Here is a 14,268-nt window from a genome sequence, read left to right as displayed (position 1 = left end):
TAAATATTAAAGAGAATTAGGAAAACAACCATATCAAATAAGTCATAGGCTAGTTTCCCAACTGGTGTTCCACGGAACCTAAGGAATCCGTCAGTCGGTGCCAAGGGTTCCGTGAAAAATTTGGTAAAATATAAATTAATTAATAATATTTTTGATTTGAACTATGATTCTAACATAGAATTAATAGCTCCAAAAATTATATGGGGGTTACACAGAACGTTCAAGCTCCTGCAAAGGTTCCGCGAGTAAAAGAAGTTGGGAAACACTGGGCTAGAGTTAACTTCAATTTTAGTTATATTAAGACAAATACTGTTAGGAATTTTTTGAAAAATAAAAAATATTGAAAAAAAAATTAAGACTGATAAACCTGAAATAGATATACTCTGAAGAATAGTGAATATAAATAAATATAATGTCATTATTTTCTTTTATCAGTTTTATCATAATTATATTTTCATAGCAATAATGGTTAAATTAAAAGTTATGACATATGGACTCGTATTAAGCAAAAAATAACGATTTATTGTTATTTAAATATTTGATTTTAAATATTATGAATCTCTCAATAAAAAAAAAATTATTTTATAATCATTTTATCGAAGAACAATTATTATTGTTAGTTATTATACCTAAGTCGATTTATATATTTTAATTATATTAATGTAAATATAAACATAAATTATATTTAACTTAATTTTTCGACTCATGTAGATTTTTTTATTTAATTGAATTACCATTAAGACATTAAGTATTAAGGCAATAAGTCATAATATGTTTAATTATACAAATGCACTAATACTATTAAATATTAAAATCAAAGATTAAATTATAACTTGCTTTTAAATATAATAAATTTAATTTTATATTTGTTTATTAAATTAGTTAATGCATTATACTATTTAACGATAAATGGTAAATTAAAATATACAGTAGGTATCTATCATGAGGAAAATTATATCACTACCCACAAGGTCAGTATTTTGTTAATTGTATAGGTTAAAAAAAAAGTTTTGAATAACGTTATTGTTGGCTTATTATAAATACTATTACTAGATTTAATATCAACATATCAAATACAAGATATTGTTATATCACAATGACCAAATTTTTTAAATTTTTTTAATTTTATATTTCGTTTTATTACTTTATTAGCACAGGAAAAAATAATGCAACTATTTAAAGATTCAATACCTTAATTATAATTTTTAAGTAATGGATTGAAAAGATTTAATTTTCTTGGAAAATAATAACCCTCACTTCAAATTTATCGTTATGTAAATCTTGATCGCTTAACGATATTGTAAATTATTGCTAGTAATATTATATAATAAAATAATACATTTTAGTCAATTATTATTATTCAATATTGAAGTAAATAATATAAACAGTTATTTTATTTTGTTTGGTTAAACAAAACAAATTAATTACGAGTTTTGATTTTTTAAATATACTTATACTATTTTAAAATGTTATATGATGGTAGTTACCTCATATTTTATACACAAAAAAATTAATATATTGATATAAAAAAATGAAATTATTTGTTAACATTTTCATACAAACATAGTGAAATTTAATTTAAACTTGTTTTAAAAATAAATGTAAAATATTTAATGCAATACAATTTCTAATATGTAATTTCCGGCTTGTTGTAGTGTATTCAGAATATTAAAAGTTTGTTTTAATAATAAATATTTTTTTTCTTTAACTTTTTTTTTTCAAAAAAAGAATGTTTTATGATGAAAATCTCTTTTTTAACGAGTAAAAAAGGTAGGATAAAGATAAGCGACTGGATTAGAGGGACAGCTCTTACCATATGTATCCTACCTGATGCAAATGTATACTGATAGATAATTTTTTTTCAAGTAAACAAATAAATAAATACATGTTATCTTTTTATATTATTTATTTATACTGACAAAAGTTTCATAAGCTACATCACAAATTACATTGCAGTTATTTCAGAATATCATAAACCAACTACCAATAACATCAAATTTATTATGATATCTCTTATAAACTATATAGATTTTATACAAATAAATATACTGTACTTTATGCTAGTTAGTGCTGTTGGTAGTTTGTGTTTGTTTATAATATTATAATATTACTTTTACAGAATGATTGGTTTTTCCTGGCTCGGTGCGCTTGCTCATTTTGTAAAACGAAAATAATTGATCGTATGGTTTTACTTGATATTATTATTGTTCATGAACAATACAATAATGATATTGAATCAAACAACTGTTTTTTCATGCATTTGAATTTGTTATTACAGCGTACGAACACATACACGTAAAATATAATTGTTTTGGACATACTATATGTCTATGTGTATAATCTCCACACATCATTAGTATCTATAAAAAAAAAAATACATTAGCGTTTAACAATATTCATAATATCGTTTTCAAATTTTAAATAAAATGTTTTATATTTTTAGTGAGGTTTTTAAAATAGTTCAAAAAATTATATTACTACAAATGAAAAAATAAAATATCAAATAAACTTTTTTTATTAAAAATTCAATAAAAAAAGGTTTAATCATACAAGAAAAATATAAAAACACATTTACCTAAAAATTATCTTACCACACGTAACAAACGTACGTGTACCCTTGGGAATGAAGTCCGGGAAATAACCACAGTTTCTATAAAATTTTACTTAAGCTTTTGCCTAAATGAATACTGTCTTTTTTCTAAAAAAATAATAATAACAAAAACAACCCCTTGGCGTAATAAAAAAAACATAAAAGCTCTCTATGTTACATTTCACGAATTGTATTATATGTATATTGTATACATTTATATTTATTCTTTTTTTGTAAACCAATTTTGTTATATTCTATTTTTTTACATGGCCATAATCATATATAATGTATCTTGACGTTTATTTCATACTCTGACAATGTATGAACAGTAAATAATAACAACGAATGATATTATCAACAAAATGAAAAATGAATTTTGAAAAATAACGATAGATTGTTTAAGTATCTTAACATATTGTGATATACTATTGTATTTACTTTTTATGACTTCTCGTAATTATATAGCATTTGTATACAATCACATTTTATAAAGACATTATGTATTTTAATTATATTGGTTCATCTAAACAATTATTTTTAACGACAACAAACGTACAATTAGAGCATACATATTATTAATAGATATTCGTAGTTCTCCATTCTGTCATATACTGGGTAATTCTTTTATCATTAAACACTCGTTATTTTAAAAAGTGTTGACTTTTCCAATTTTTTTTTTTTTCAAAATGTTTGTATAAATATTAAGGATATCTGTAATTTATTAGTATCTATAATTTCAAATTACAACAAAAACGTTATTTATAATTCACAAGATTTGGATCGTTTGATCTTTATAACACAACATGTTAAAATAAATGTATACACGGAAAAAAATATATTTTATATTATCTTGTATACCTATCAATAAATATAATAATTAGAAAAAAATACGAAGCATAATAATGACTAAAAAATAAAAATAAATATTAATAGGTATGTTATAATATAATTATAAGCTCCACATATTTTAATTCAAATTGTAAATTAATTATTGTTAAGACCATCTTATCTAAGATGTCGTGTAAAAATTAATCTTAATATTAAGTTTAATAAAATTAAATACTTTTATTTAAAAAATATGTATACACACATATAATCTGTAAAAAAATAGGCAAGGAAAATAATAAAATATTAAAAATAATAATAATAAAACAAATAACATGGTGAACAAGTTTAAATGATTCAGGTTGGTCTCTCAGCATGCCTATAGCTTTATATATATTTGCCTATTATAAAGCAACAGTCTTGTAACATTTGCGGTTGAGAAGTTTTTCCCAGCGTCCTGGAGTGTTTTAACTTTTAGAGAATGATTTTGAGATAAAGTTGTGAAAGTATCAAAATATAGGTTTAGTTTAAAATGGAATATTCGGTGTGCAGGCAGCATTATTGATTTTTTTTTTTTTTGTTATGTAGATTAAAATCTAGAGTTTTTTATGGTAAAGACTTGAAGTTTTTATAGAAGCATTTTGTATGACAGATATAATATTATTATGTTTTTTGGTTGATGTCTTATAGAAGGCGAAAGTGTGAGTTAAGTTTTCCAACTATAATATTTTAAGTGTAAATTGGTATAAGCTCGAGTTAGAAATCTATAAAATATCAATCACAAGTACCACGAATTTCGAATAAGTTTTTGTAAACAACTACCGAAATCTTATTTAATGTAACAGACATCTGTGGTAGGACACCACGAAACCAACAAATAAGCTGATACAATAACATTTTAGATTTTCAGTGGAGTTATAAATGTATTCGTTTTACAATAATGTGTGTTTTTTCTTTTCTTTATTTTTTCTGTCATTATATTTTTATATATTTATTTTAAGTTTAATTTATTTCCGTTGACAAATTAAACAAATAGCTCAGCTTCTTCTTTTCCGCACTCGGCTAATGCCAAGTTTAAAAAGAAGCACTTACAGAGTCAGTATATTTGTTTTAATATGACTTTCTGAATTATTGTGGAATGCCGAATGCGGAATGCTTCCAAATACCTAAAATATATTTTTTTGGTTTTAACGCATTAAACTACTTCAACCATTTCATGGAAATATCTGCAAATGCCATTATTCTAACATTGAATCCATAATCATCCCACGCGACTCAAATATTTTGGATTATTACGCAAATATATGATACTGAAAACAATTTTAAGGGATTTCACCAAATTAATTAAAAGATGTAGTTGTAACTTGTTAAAAATGTATCAAAGATATTTGAGGTTTATTTAGATAAATAAATTAAATTATGTGTAACTATTGACTCCTGATAATGTAACTAATCGTTTGTAACGATATAATTGTTGACATTATAATATGTATAAAATATGATTTTGTGTCAATGTATTAAGATATTGCCAACTAATAATATTTTTTGTGTTTTAAAATATTTTTACTCGAAACATTTTAACGTCGAAATCAATATCAATAATTATTATCATTTTATTTATTTGTTTGAAAACGCAGATCCAAATAACGAATACCTATATTATATTATTGCATATCACCTATTTAGTACCTAGCTAGCTAACTAGGAATTTTAAATCTATTATATATAGAAATTGAAGTTCATTAGACAATGAATACGATTCGAAAATTATTAAATAATTCTACTTTTTTATACACTAATTAATTCGATTCAATTCATGATAATATTTCCTTAAAACCGGAATAGAAGAGTAATAAATTTACGTTATGTAATACACATTCATTTTCAAAATAAAACAGTACTTCATCATACATTCATTTTAACCTTTTTTAGTATTTACCCGTATTAAAATGAGAAACTAAAAGTTGCGTGTATTATTAAATGTATCTTCAGTGAAAATTCAATAATGGTAATATCACAATAGAATATAATAATCTTTAACCCATGTGGCCATGTAATTGTTTCACTATTATGAGAAATATCCTTTTTAAAAGAATTGAATAATACGAAATAATTATAAATTCTCGTATTTCAATTATACGTACTCGTAAATATTTCGAATATTTTTTTATCATTATATTGAAACATTAAACATTACATAAATAAACTTTTAATAGTACATTTTCTTTGAAAACTTTCTACTCAAATTAAAAATATATGACAGGATATGTACTCATTTTGCTTAGCTGTTGTAACACGGGATTTACTATTTAGTATTTTATTTATATACATTTATTAAATATTTTTAATCAATAACAAAACAATTAATTTATAAATTTGCTTTACTACAATAATTTCTTAAAATGAATACAGTTTAAGAATCTTATTAATTATAATAATTTATTATTTTATAATTATAATAATATTCTTGTATATTATTTAGAATATGGAACGATTGATATTTTATTTAAACTCCACGTAATCTAAAATAATTAATTACAAACTTTAAATCAAAACAAATATGATCAAATAGTTTAGATACAATTATTAATCAAGTCGTTAAATTTATAAATTATCGATCACTGTAAACCTTCCTAAACCTACCAACATTTTGAAATAATTTTGATAAAAAACATAATTTTAAATAACTTTTTTGTTAACCAACATTATTTATTTATTTGTTCATTAGAATTCCTACTTGAAATATCTTACATAATTAATGTTATGTTAAAATTGCATATCTTCAAAACTATAAAAGTATAAACAGTGATAATTAAAATTGTAGGTATATTTTGATAGAAATAATTGTGATGGGGATAATATGTATCCAACATATGTCAAAAATATCTTCCTAAATACACTACCTAGACCTATAGGATACCTGTCAATTTGAACAATGTATAATATTATAGACTTACAATTTAAACTTCAAATATTTTAAATTATATCATATATATATCATTAACAAAATGAGAATGTTAACATTACAATAATATTGCATGCTATATTAACAAGACAACCATTACTCAACTGGATCTGAGTGTCTTATAGTAATGTTATTTTTTTTTTTTTTGGATTCTATCAAGTATTATTCTTGTTATGGTGAAAAGTAGCCCATCCATTATCCACTTTTACGATTGAATCAGGTTTTTCGTTGAAGACAGTTAATCCTTCTGTGATTTGACGATCAATCAGGTCAAAATCTGTAGAGGCGCATTGTCTTTACATCAAAGTCAGCAATTACACCTAACATTGTAATCTGGTTGGCGTATATTTCAGTACTTGCGTATCGTAAATCAGAGCGAATTCCGTTTAACGACCTTCGAGATTTTTCTAATTTCAATCCACAGTCATTTAAAACACACGGTTGGTTGGTCAACCGAACGGGAAATTCTATTAAAGTAAGTCGTGTGGGACCAAAAAAAACCCTAAAATCAATTCGAATGTAAGATAATAAAACGATTTCCATCATCGCCATTTGTTTTTTAGAAGACGACGTGTTAAAACCATATAAAAAAGAATAAAATAATAAACCAAAGAAGAAAAAGAAGATTTTTTTGAACTTTCTTATATTGATTTTTATTAAAACAAATCAAATGTTTTTATTATATTAGAAAATTAATTGGCAATAATTTAAACTACTACAATACATACATGAAACGAGTACTTTTTGTATAATTATGCCTGTGTATTTTATCATTTAAAAGATTTAAACAAATTATTTGTTGCACTAAGCTAGTTACTTTTAGGTAGTAGCACATGCTATGACATACTTACGTAGTATTTTTAATCCCGACATTAGACAAAAACAGAAAATCACAGCTTCCAATCTCCTTAAATTAAATTTATATAATATATAAAAAAACATCAAGTAAAAAATATAAATATACCATTTACTTATATCACATGTAAACGCTATTACCATTCAAATTGTACTATTAAATTAAATAGAAAATGCATAAAATACTATGTTAGACAATATGACATGATTGTTTAATTGTACGTATTTGAGAACGGAAATGCATCTCGTGTAAATAAAAGTTCATATTATCAACAACAATAAATAATTATTAAATTAAAATTGTCAGAAAAATATAATAAATATTATGAATTATATAACAATGAAAAAATGAATGAATGTTATAGTGATATTGCCTATATTGTACTTACTTAACTATTTTTATTACAACTCTTGTGATGTAAGTTATTTATGTATCAACATCAAAAGAAATATTACTTTTAATGAAATAACAGAATATAAATGCAATTTACCTACTGCTTAAAATTATTTTAATTACGAAGCACTTCAAATATGTTTTTAATGAAATTTCAACATTAACAGATTTATAGTATCGTATCAAAACTCTTTAAATACATTTTTTCTTATGAACCTATTTACTCAAATTATATAATATATGTATAAGATAATATTGTGTATGGAATATAATACCGACTATTGAGACGCTTATTTTGTTTCATTTGATTTAGCGTTATATATTCGTAAATATTCTTGTACTAAATTATAGCTTATTACATAATATTATTATTAATTTTAAAATCAACGATAAGACTTAGCTTTAAACATGAGATTCTCAATAAATCGCAATGTACCATTTCATCTTCAAACACTTAAGATTATATTTCCACCAAGTTACTAGGATTCAAAAATGATTTTATAATATACATCACTAGAAAATAAAATTATACTCGCAAGATTTATTTTGAAAATTATAGTGGTATCCGACACATGATAATATATGATAGATTTCTACACGAAAAATTATAGACAAATAGACAATAAATAAATTTGAGTCTGAAATTAATCTAACAGTATATCATTATTAGTTATTACTTAGTGAAACTGTTAATTTAATATATTATTGTAAGACTACAACTATGTACTTTTCTTATTAAGCCTTTTCATTATGATACATGAATAATTTACGATGAATAAATTATTAACATGGTAGGGCCAAGGGTGTTGTATATGTATTTTAAAAGCTGACTTTGGTATCTCGTGTCATTAAATTCGGTAGATCAAAAACATTATGATTACTAACTAATAGCTTTAAGCCGATAAAATCAAAGGTAGGAAGTTGTTTTTAGATGTCTTATGAATAATATTGACTATCCGTAATGGGCGTCTTGGGTTCACTCCAAAATCAGTAAACGTTCTGATAAGATCAAAAAGAGGATTACACGAATCCATTAGAATCCATTAGTAATCAATGGATAAATAAAGCTTTTACTTAATCCGATTAAAATTTGCACAGAAATCAGTTTTTTTTTATAAAAATCTTTGGGTTTTTGTTATCGCCGAGTGACAAATTTAACAATCGGCTGTATTGGAAACCAAACTTCTCAATAATTCATGCTTACCTATACTTATCCTTTGATTTAAATTATATTTTTATACCTATAAATAATATCATGATTTATGAAATTACATTATTTCGTTTAAATTATTAAATATTCTATCAATTACATTTTATTTAATATCGAGAACCTTTTAGTCTAAAACAATGGTTGAATTTAATTTAGTGACTTATCGTGAAAATGAGTAATTATTAATTATTATTATTATTATTAATGTACCCATCATAATAAATGTTCGTAAATGTTATTTATCGTATAGTTAACAATTCACAATAATAATCAACTATACCTACCCAATAAGCTTATTTGAATAATATAATATATATATATATATATTATTTATATATTACTCAAATAAGCTTATACTATTATGTTTTATATATTATATTATATATATATACGGTACTGTATATATATATATAATTTATGAATAATTTTTGAAAGTAAACGGCGTTGACAGCTTCTTACTATGTCATTTATGGCGTTTATCAAAATATTCTCCTGTCGAGTTTTATATTGTATTTTAATATTTTACTCTAATGTTTTAAAGTATAAAAAATGTATTGTTGTCCATCGGTTACAGCTACCTAGTTATCAATATTAAAGTTTTATAATATCGCTATGTTCAATTAAGTATTAGCTTAACAAGTTTTATGAAATTTATAATAATATATTATGAAATAATTTTTAACAATTATTATTTATTTCATATCGAAATAAGATTGTGGCAATTCAATCAATATCGTTCGTATTTATTTTAATAGAACTTCTCATTTAAATTTAATAGATAAAAAATTTTTTTAAAAGATCTTCAGGATTAGGACTAAATTAATAATAAGCTGAACTTTTAAATTTCTATTTTCCTCACATCATATATATTACATAATAAAATAAAACGCTTAAATGTGTGCCTAGAAAAACTACCCATACTTAATCAAAAAGGCGATGAACAATAAACATTAAGCATATTATATTATTTTAATAGTTTTTCAATAAATTAATTTAAATTAATCACTAAATAAATATTTTTCTGTTTAATTTATAAGTAAATAGTCAAAAATACTCGAAACGATGGAAAAAAAAATAAACATAGTAAGTGAAAACATAACATATACAACTATAAAATTAACAAGTATTAAATTGAAATTTGCTCTTGTGAAACTGATAATTATTCATATATTATTAATTATATTATTGGTATTGTTCTTTTTTAAATAGCAATAATTTTAGCAAATCGTAATATTTTATACTAAAAATATAAAATTATCAAATACAAAAAAAAGTATAAACATAAAAAATGTTGTTTTTATTTAATAAATTCAAACTCAACTAAATATGAATTACGTGGTTTCATTTAAATTACTCTATGAAACAAAAATGTGTTTAGAAAAAAAAAACAGGAAATCCAATAGCTGTAATATAACTTTTATATTTATTATAAATATACGTGTTTACCTATTGGGATACATAATGTTACGAAAAACAATAGATACTTAAAATGTTAAATAAAAAAAACACGAATCAACATTGGAAACTATAAAAACTTTGGAGTATAAGATAACGTAATACTAAAATACTAAACACATTTAATATTAAATGTGTTCATGTGTGAAACAAATGTGTAGCTCGTATATATTTTAGTTTCTGTAGATTTCCTAGCATTCTACAGTAATAATAATTAGCAAATACTAGAGGATCCTAGTTTTAGAAATAGCTATCACAAGAACAAAGTCCAAATATTAAACTATGTAGCAGTACTCTAGAGTTTCTTGTTTAATTTAATGGGAGCAACTGAAGTTTAGAGTGTTTATAAAACAAGTAAAAAAAATATGTACGTATTAAATGTTCAATGTAAACTAAAGCAACCAATTGGAACGTATAAATTTTCTAAAAGTTTTGATTGAATCGATAGTATATTTTTCTGGGGAAAAAAAATGTCAAGTAACTCTTGAAAAACGAACGGGTTTTTATATATATATATATAAATAAAGTAATCGTGTTTCATTTTTCTCTTCCGAGGACTTGAGTGTACATTATTTAGAAGTAATTCAACAACACAAAAAAAAATGTCTACTTGAGGCACTCCAAGTGTTGACAGTGCCCCCGAGTATTTGATTTCAAAGACCGCCCTTTTTTGTCAAATACACTGACGCCGCAGTCAAGCGTCAACCCACTTTGATTAAAACATATAGCATATATACGGTATATACGGTATATACCTATAACACTACAAGTCAAATATAATATGTATACAAATATATATATATATTAGTATTATTATTATTATTATTATGTGTACACTTCGCAACGATCAATGATCGTGTCGGACGACTCGGACGTCGGTTATCAACACCGACACGATTTTTCCTCGCTATACACACTAGGTACGTGATCTGAAAATTAAAAGCAATATGATTTTATAATTAAAATCTCATTCAGCGAGAATGGTTACTCCGCGAAACAAATATGAAATTAATTTCGGTCCCGAACAAATTCAATTACTGTTGGGACAGTAAATTTTCAGTTACCATTTTACAAAGTACTCCCACGTCATTGTGTTATATGTTTTTAGTTATTTATTTATTTTTGTTTTTTCATGTATATATTTCTAGTCGTAATTTGGCGAGGCGACAGATATTATGGAATATCGCCCAAACATTTACACCCGAATAATAGTAAACATAAATTTTCTACCGCTCGGTTATTACAACCATTAATACGCTGCAACAACATGATAATTTTATAATCGTACATTCGTAATAATATTTAATATTAAATATAGATACAAAATATGTTTCCATTCAAAAAGCATCTAAAATACATTTCAAATACTTTTAAGAAAAAGTATTCAATAATTAATACAGAGTTTCTTGGCGTGTACTTAATACTGTTGAAATATATTTTTGATTTTATTTATTAAATTGTACAATAAGTATAAAAATTATTTTATAATTAGTAGTAACTTATTTTGTACTATACTTAATTGATTTTATAATAAAAAGTTGAGATAAATACAAATTTGTTTTATTTTAATTCTGAAATACTTAAATATTAATTTAACAATAAATGGCTGCTATTAAAATACTAAATAAATCTTTAATAATTTTATTTTACCTATAAACAAAATAATATCATGGTTATCAAAAAACAATCTGAACTATAGCGAATTTTGAATTTTATAAAGTACTTACACAAAAATATTTATTTTGACAATTATAAATACGTAAAGATTGTGCATAAAATACTGTCCAAATTTTCGATTTAAAAATAATACTAAATACAATAAAATTATTATTAAATGCATTTACTCAAATTATGTTAGACTGATAGTATGTTCTATGTACATCGAATATACATTTTAAAGTAATAATTCACGATTTTAACAATTTTGAACGTTTCGACACTTCTCTACCTGTGAGAGAAACGTACAAAGTCCGACAATATTAAGAACATTGCGATTTTATCTCAAAGCCGACAGCGGTGGCATAAATTAATTAATCATGAAACCTTGTATTATTAATATCGTGGTATGATGACGGATATGTCAGTTGTATACTACATTACCACGTATGTGTTAGAGTGTTGTAAGCATAATTGGCTCCGAATAATTCTAAGATTAAAATATGTACGCAAACAAATTGATATTATAATTTATAGTCTTCTCGAGTAGAAATGCAAAATATAGTGTAACAATATAGTCAGATAGTTATACACTTATACAAAATTAGGATTTCAGTTGGAATTAATAATGTTAAAACGTAGTACGTGATTTTCTAATATTATTGTTGTATACGATATAATAAATGAAAATCTGACAATTCATATCATATTTTCATTGCAGTTGGGTAGAGCCTATATATATTAAATAACAACTTGTATTTCTGTATTTTAATCGGTACTTATATTTATATGATTAATTTAGTCGCGGATCTCACTTAATATTATGTTGATAAGATTTTGTACTGTGCATACATTTTGTGTTAAAATAAAATGTCCGTGTAAAATATTATATGTAGCTCAAACTTTATAACTATGGTGTTTTATTTTATTTAGTTCATTAATCAATTGACTATATTCATCATTATTTTATTACTTTATTTAAAATTAGCTGTATAATATCAATTATTTATTAATAAAACACATATAATATTAATATAATAAATATAAATTAAATTATTAATACCCAGTAAAAATAAAATATAGTATGTTAACTATAGTTGACTCTTAACAACGTCTTTGTGTGAACTATAATTTTTATAAATTATCGTTTACTAAATAAGTTGTACCTACAATCTACCTAATAAAAAATGGCGTAAATAAGATTCTAGATTGGGAGTCAACATTTTTTCTTGGTCAAAACTCAAAAGTTAGAAAATGTAACAGCAGATTCCTCATACCTTAAATTTATACTAAATATTTAAAATATCATTTTTTAATTACCATATTATTTTATTTTATTATATTATAATATCTAATTATGCTAAGAGGAAATCTATATAAGTAATGATTTAAAGTGTTAAAAATGTTAAATGACAATGATGATGCACTGGTTCGTAATGTATTTACATATTTTTCGATATAACTTAGATAGAATTCGTCACAATCAATATAATACTAATAACTATCGACAAATTATTTATTTGCACAGAACATATTATTGTAAAACTTTTATATTTTGTAAGCTGATAACCTCAGCAATTGAAACCGTACCATGAATAAAAAAAAAACAAACTTTTATTCCAACGAAAACTTACTATTAGCAACACCACGTGAAACAGTACCAACTAATTATTATTATTTCTATCCAAATTATAAAACTCTTAACAGTCACCGACATTATAATATATACCAGACAAAACGAAATTTGTGACAAATAAACTTGAATTAAATACAACCCCATCGTGTGATACTGAAAATATGTTGCGACTATTGTGATTGTTTTAGAGCCGTTTGAGAATTGTTTCGTTTCTCGCTACTCCTATGACGACAGTGAGTGCACTTATTGTCGGTAGTTTTTAAGTTCTTATACCTACGAAGTTCGTATTCGTACGCTTGTATAATAATACATTGTATTCCGGTTCTTTGTTTCCTAACTACTTGTCGAGGATTAAAAACGTATGAACGTATTCGTTAAAATTGAGTAAATACGTAGAGACTCCGGAGCTGGAGTTGTTTATAATAATATACTCGCACTGCAGAGGAACAAAAACTGATAAGCGATGCGATGGCCAGGGTATAAAATAATTTAAAATAAAAAAAAAACTCTCTTAATGGATATAATTAACATTGACAGAACGTAAATTATAATAAAATATATTTGTATGGGTACGGTGTTGACACAAATACAAATAATATATAATTTCTCCAATTTATTATAAAAAAAAAGTTTTGTATATTAATTTATCTTTCACACATATATTATTTTTAAATATTATGAA

This window comes from Rhopalosiphum padi, chromosome 2, assembly GCF_020882245.1.
Source record: "Rhopalosiphum padi isolate XX-2018 chromosome 2, ASM2088224v1, whole genome shotgun sequence".
Classification (NCBI taxonomy): Eukaryota; Metazoa; Arthropoda; class Insecta; order Hemiptera; family Aphididae; genus Rhopalosiphum; species Rhopalosiphum padi.
This window is presented reverse-complemented; position numbering follows the sequence as displayed.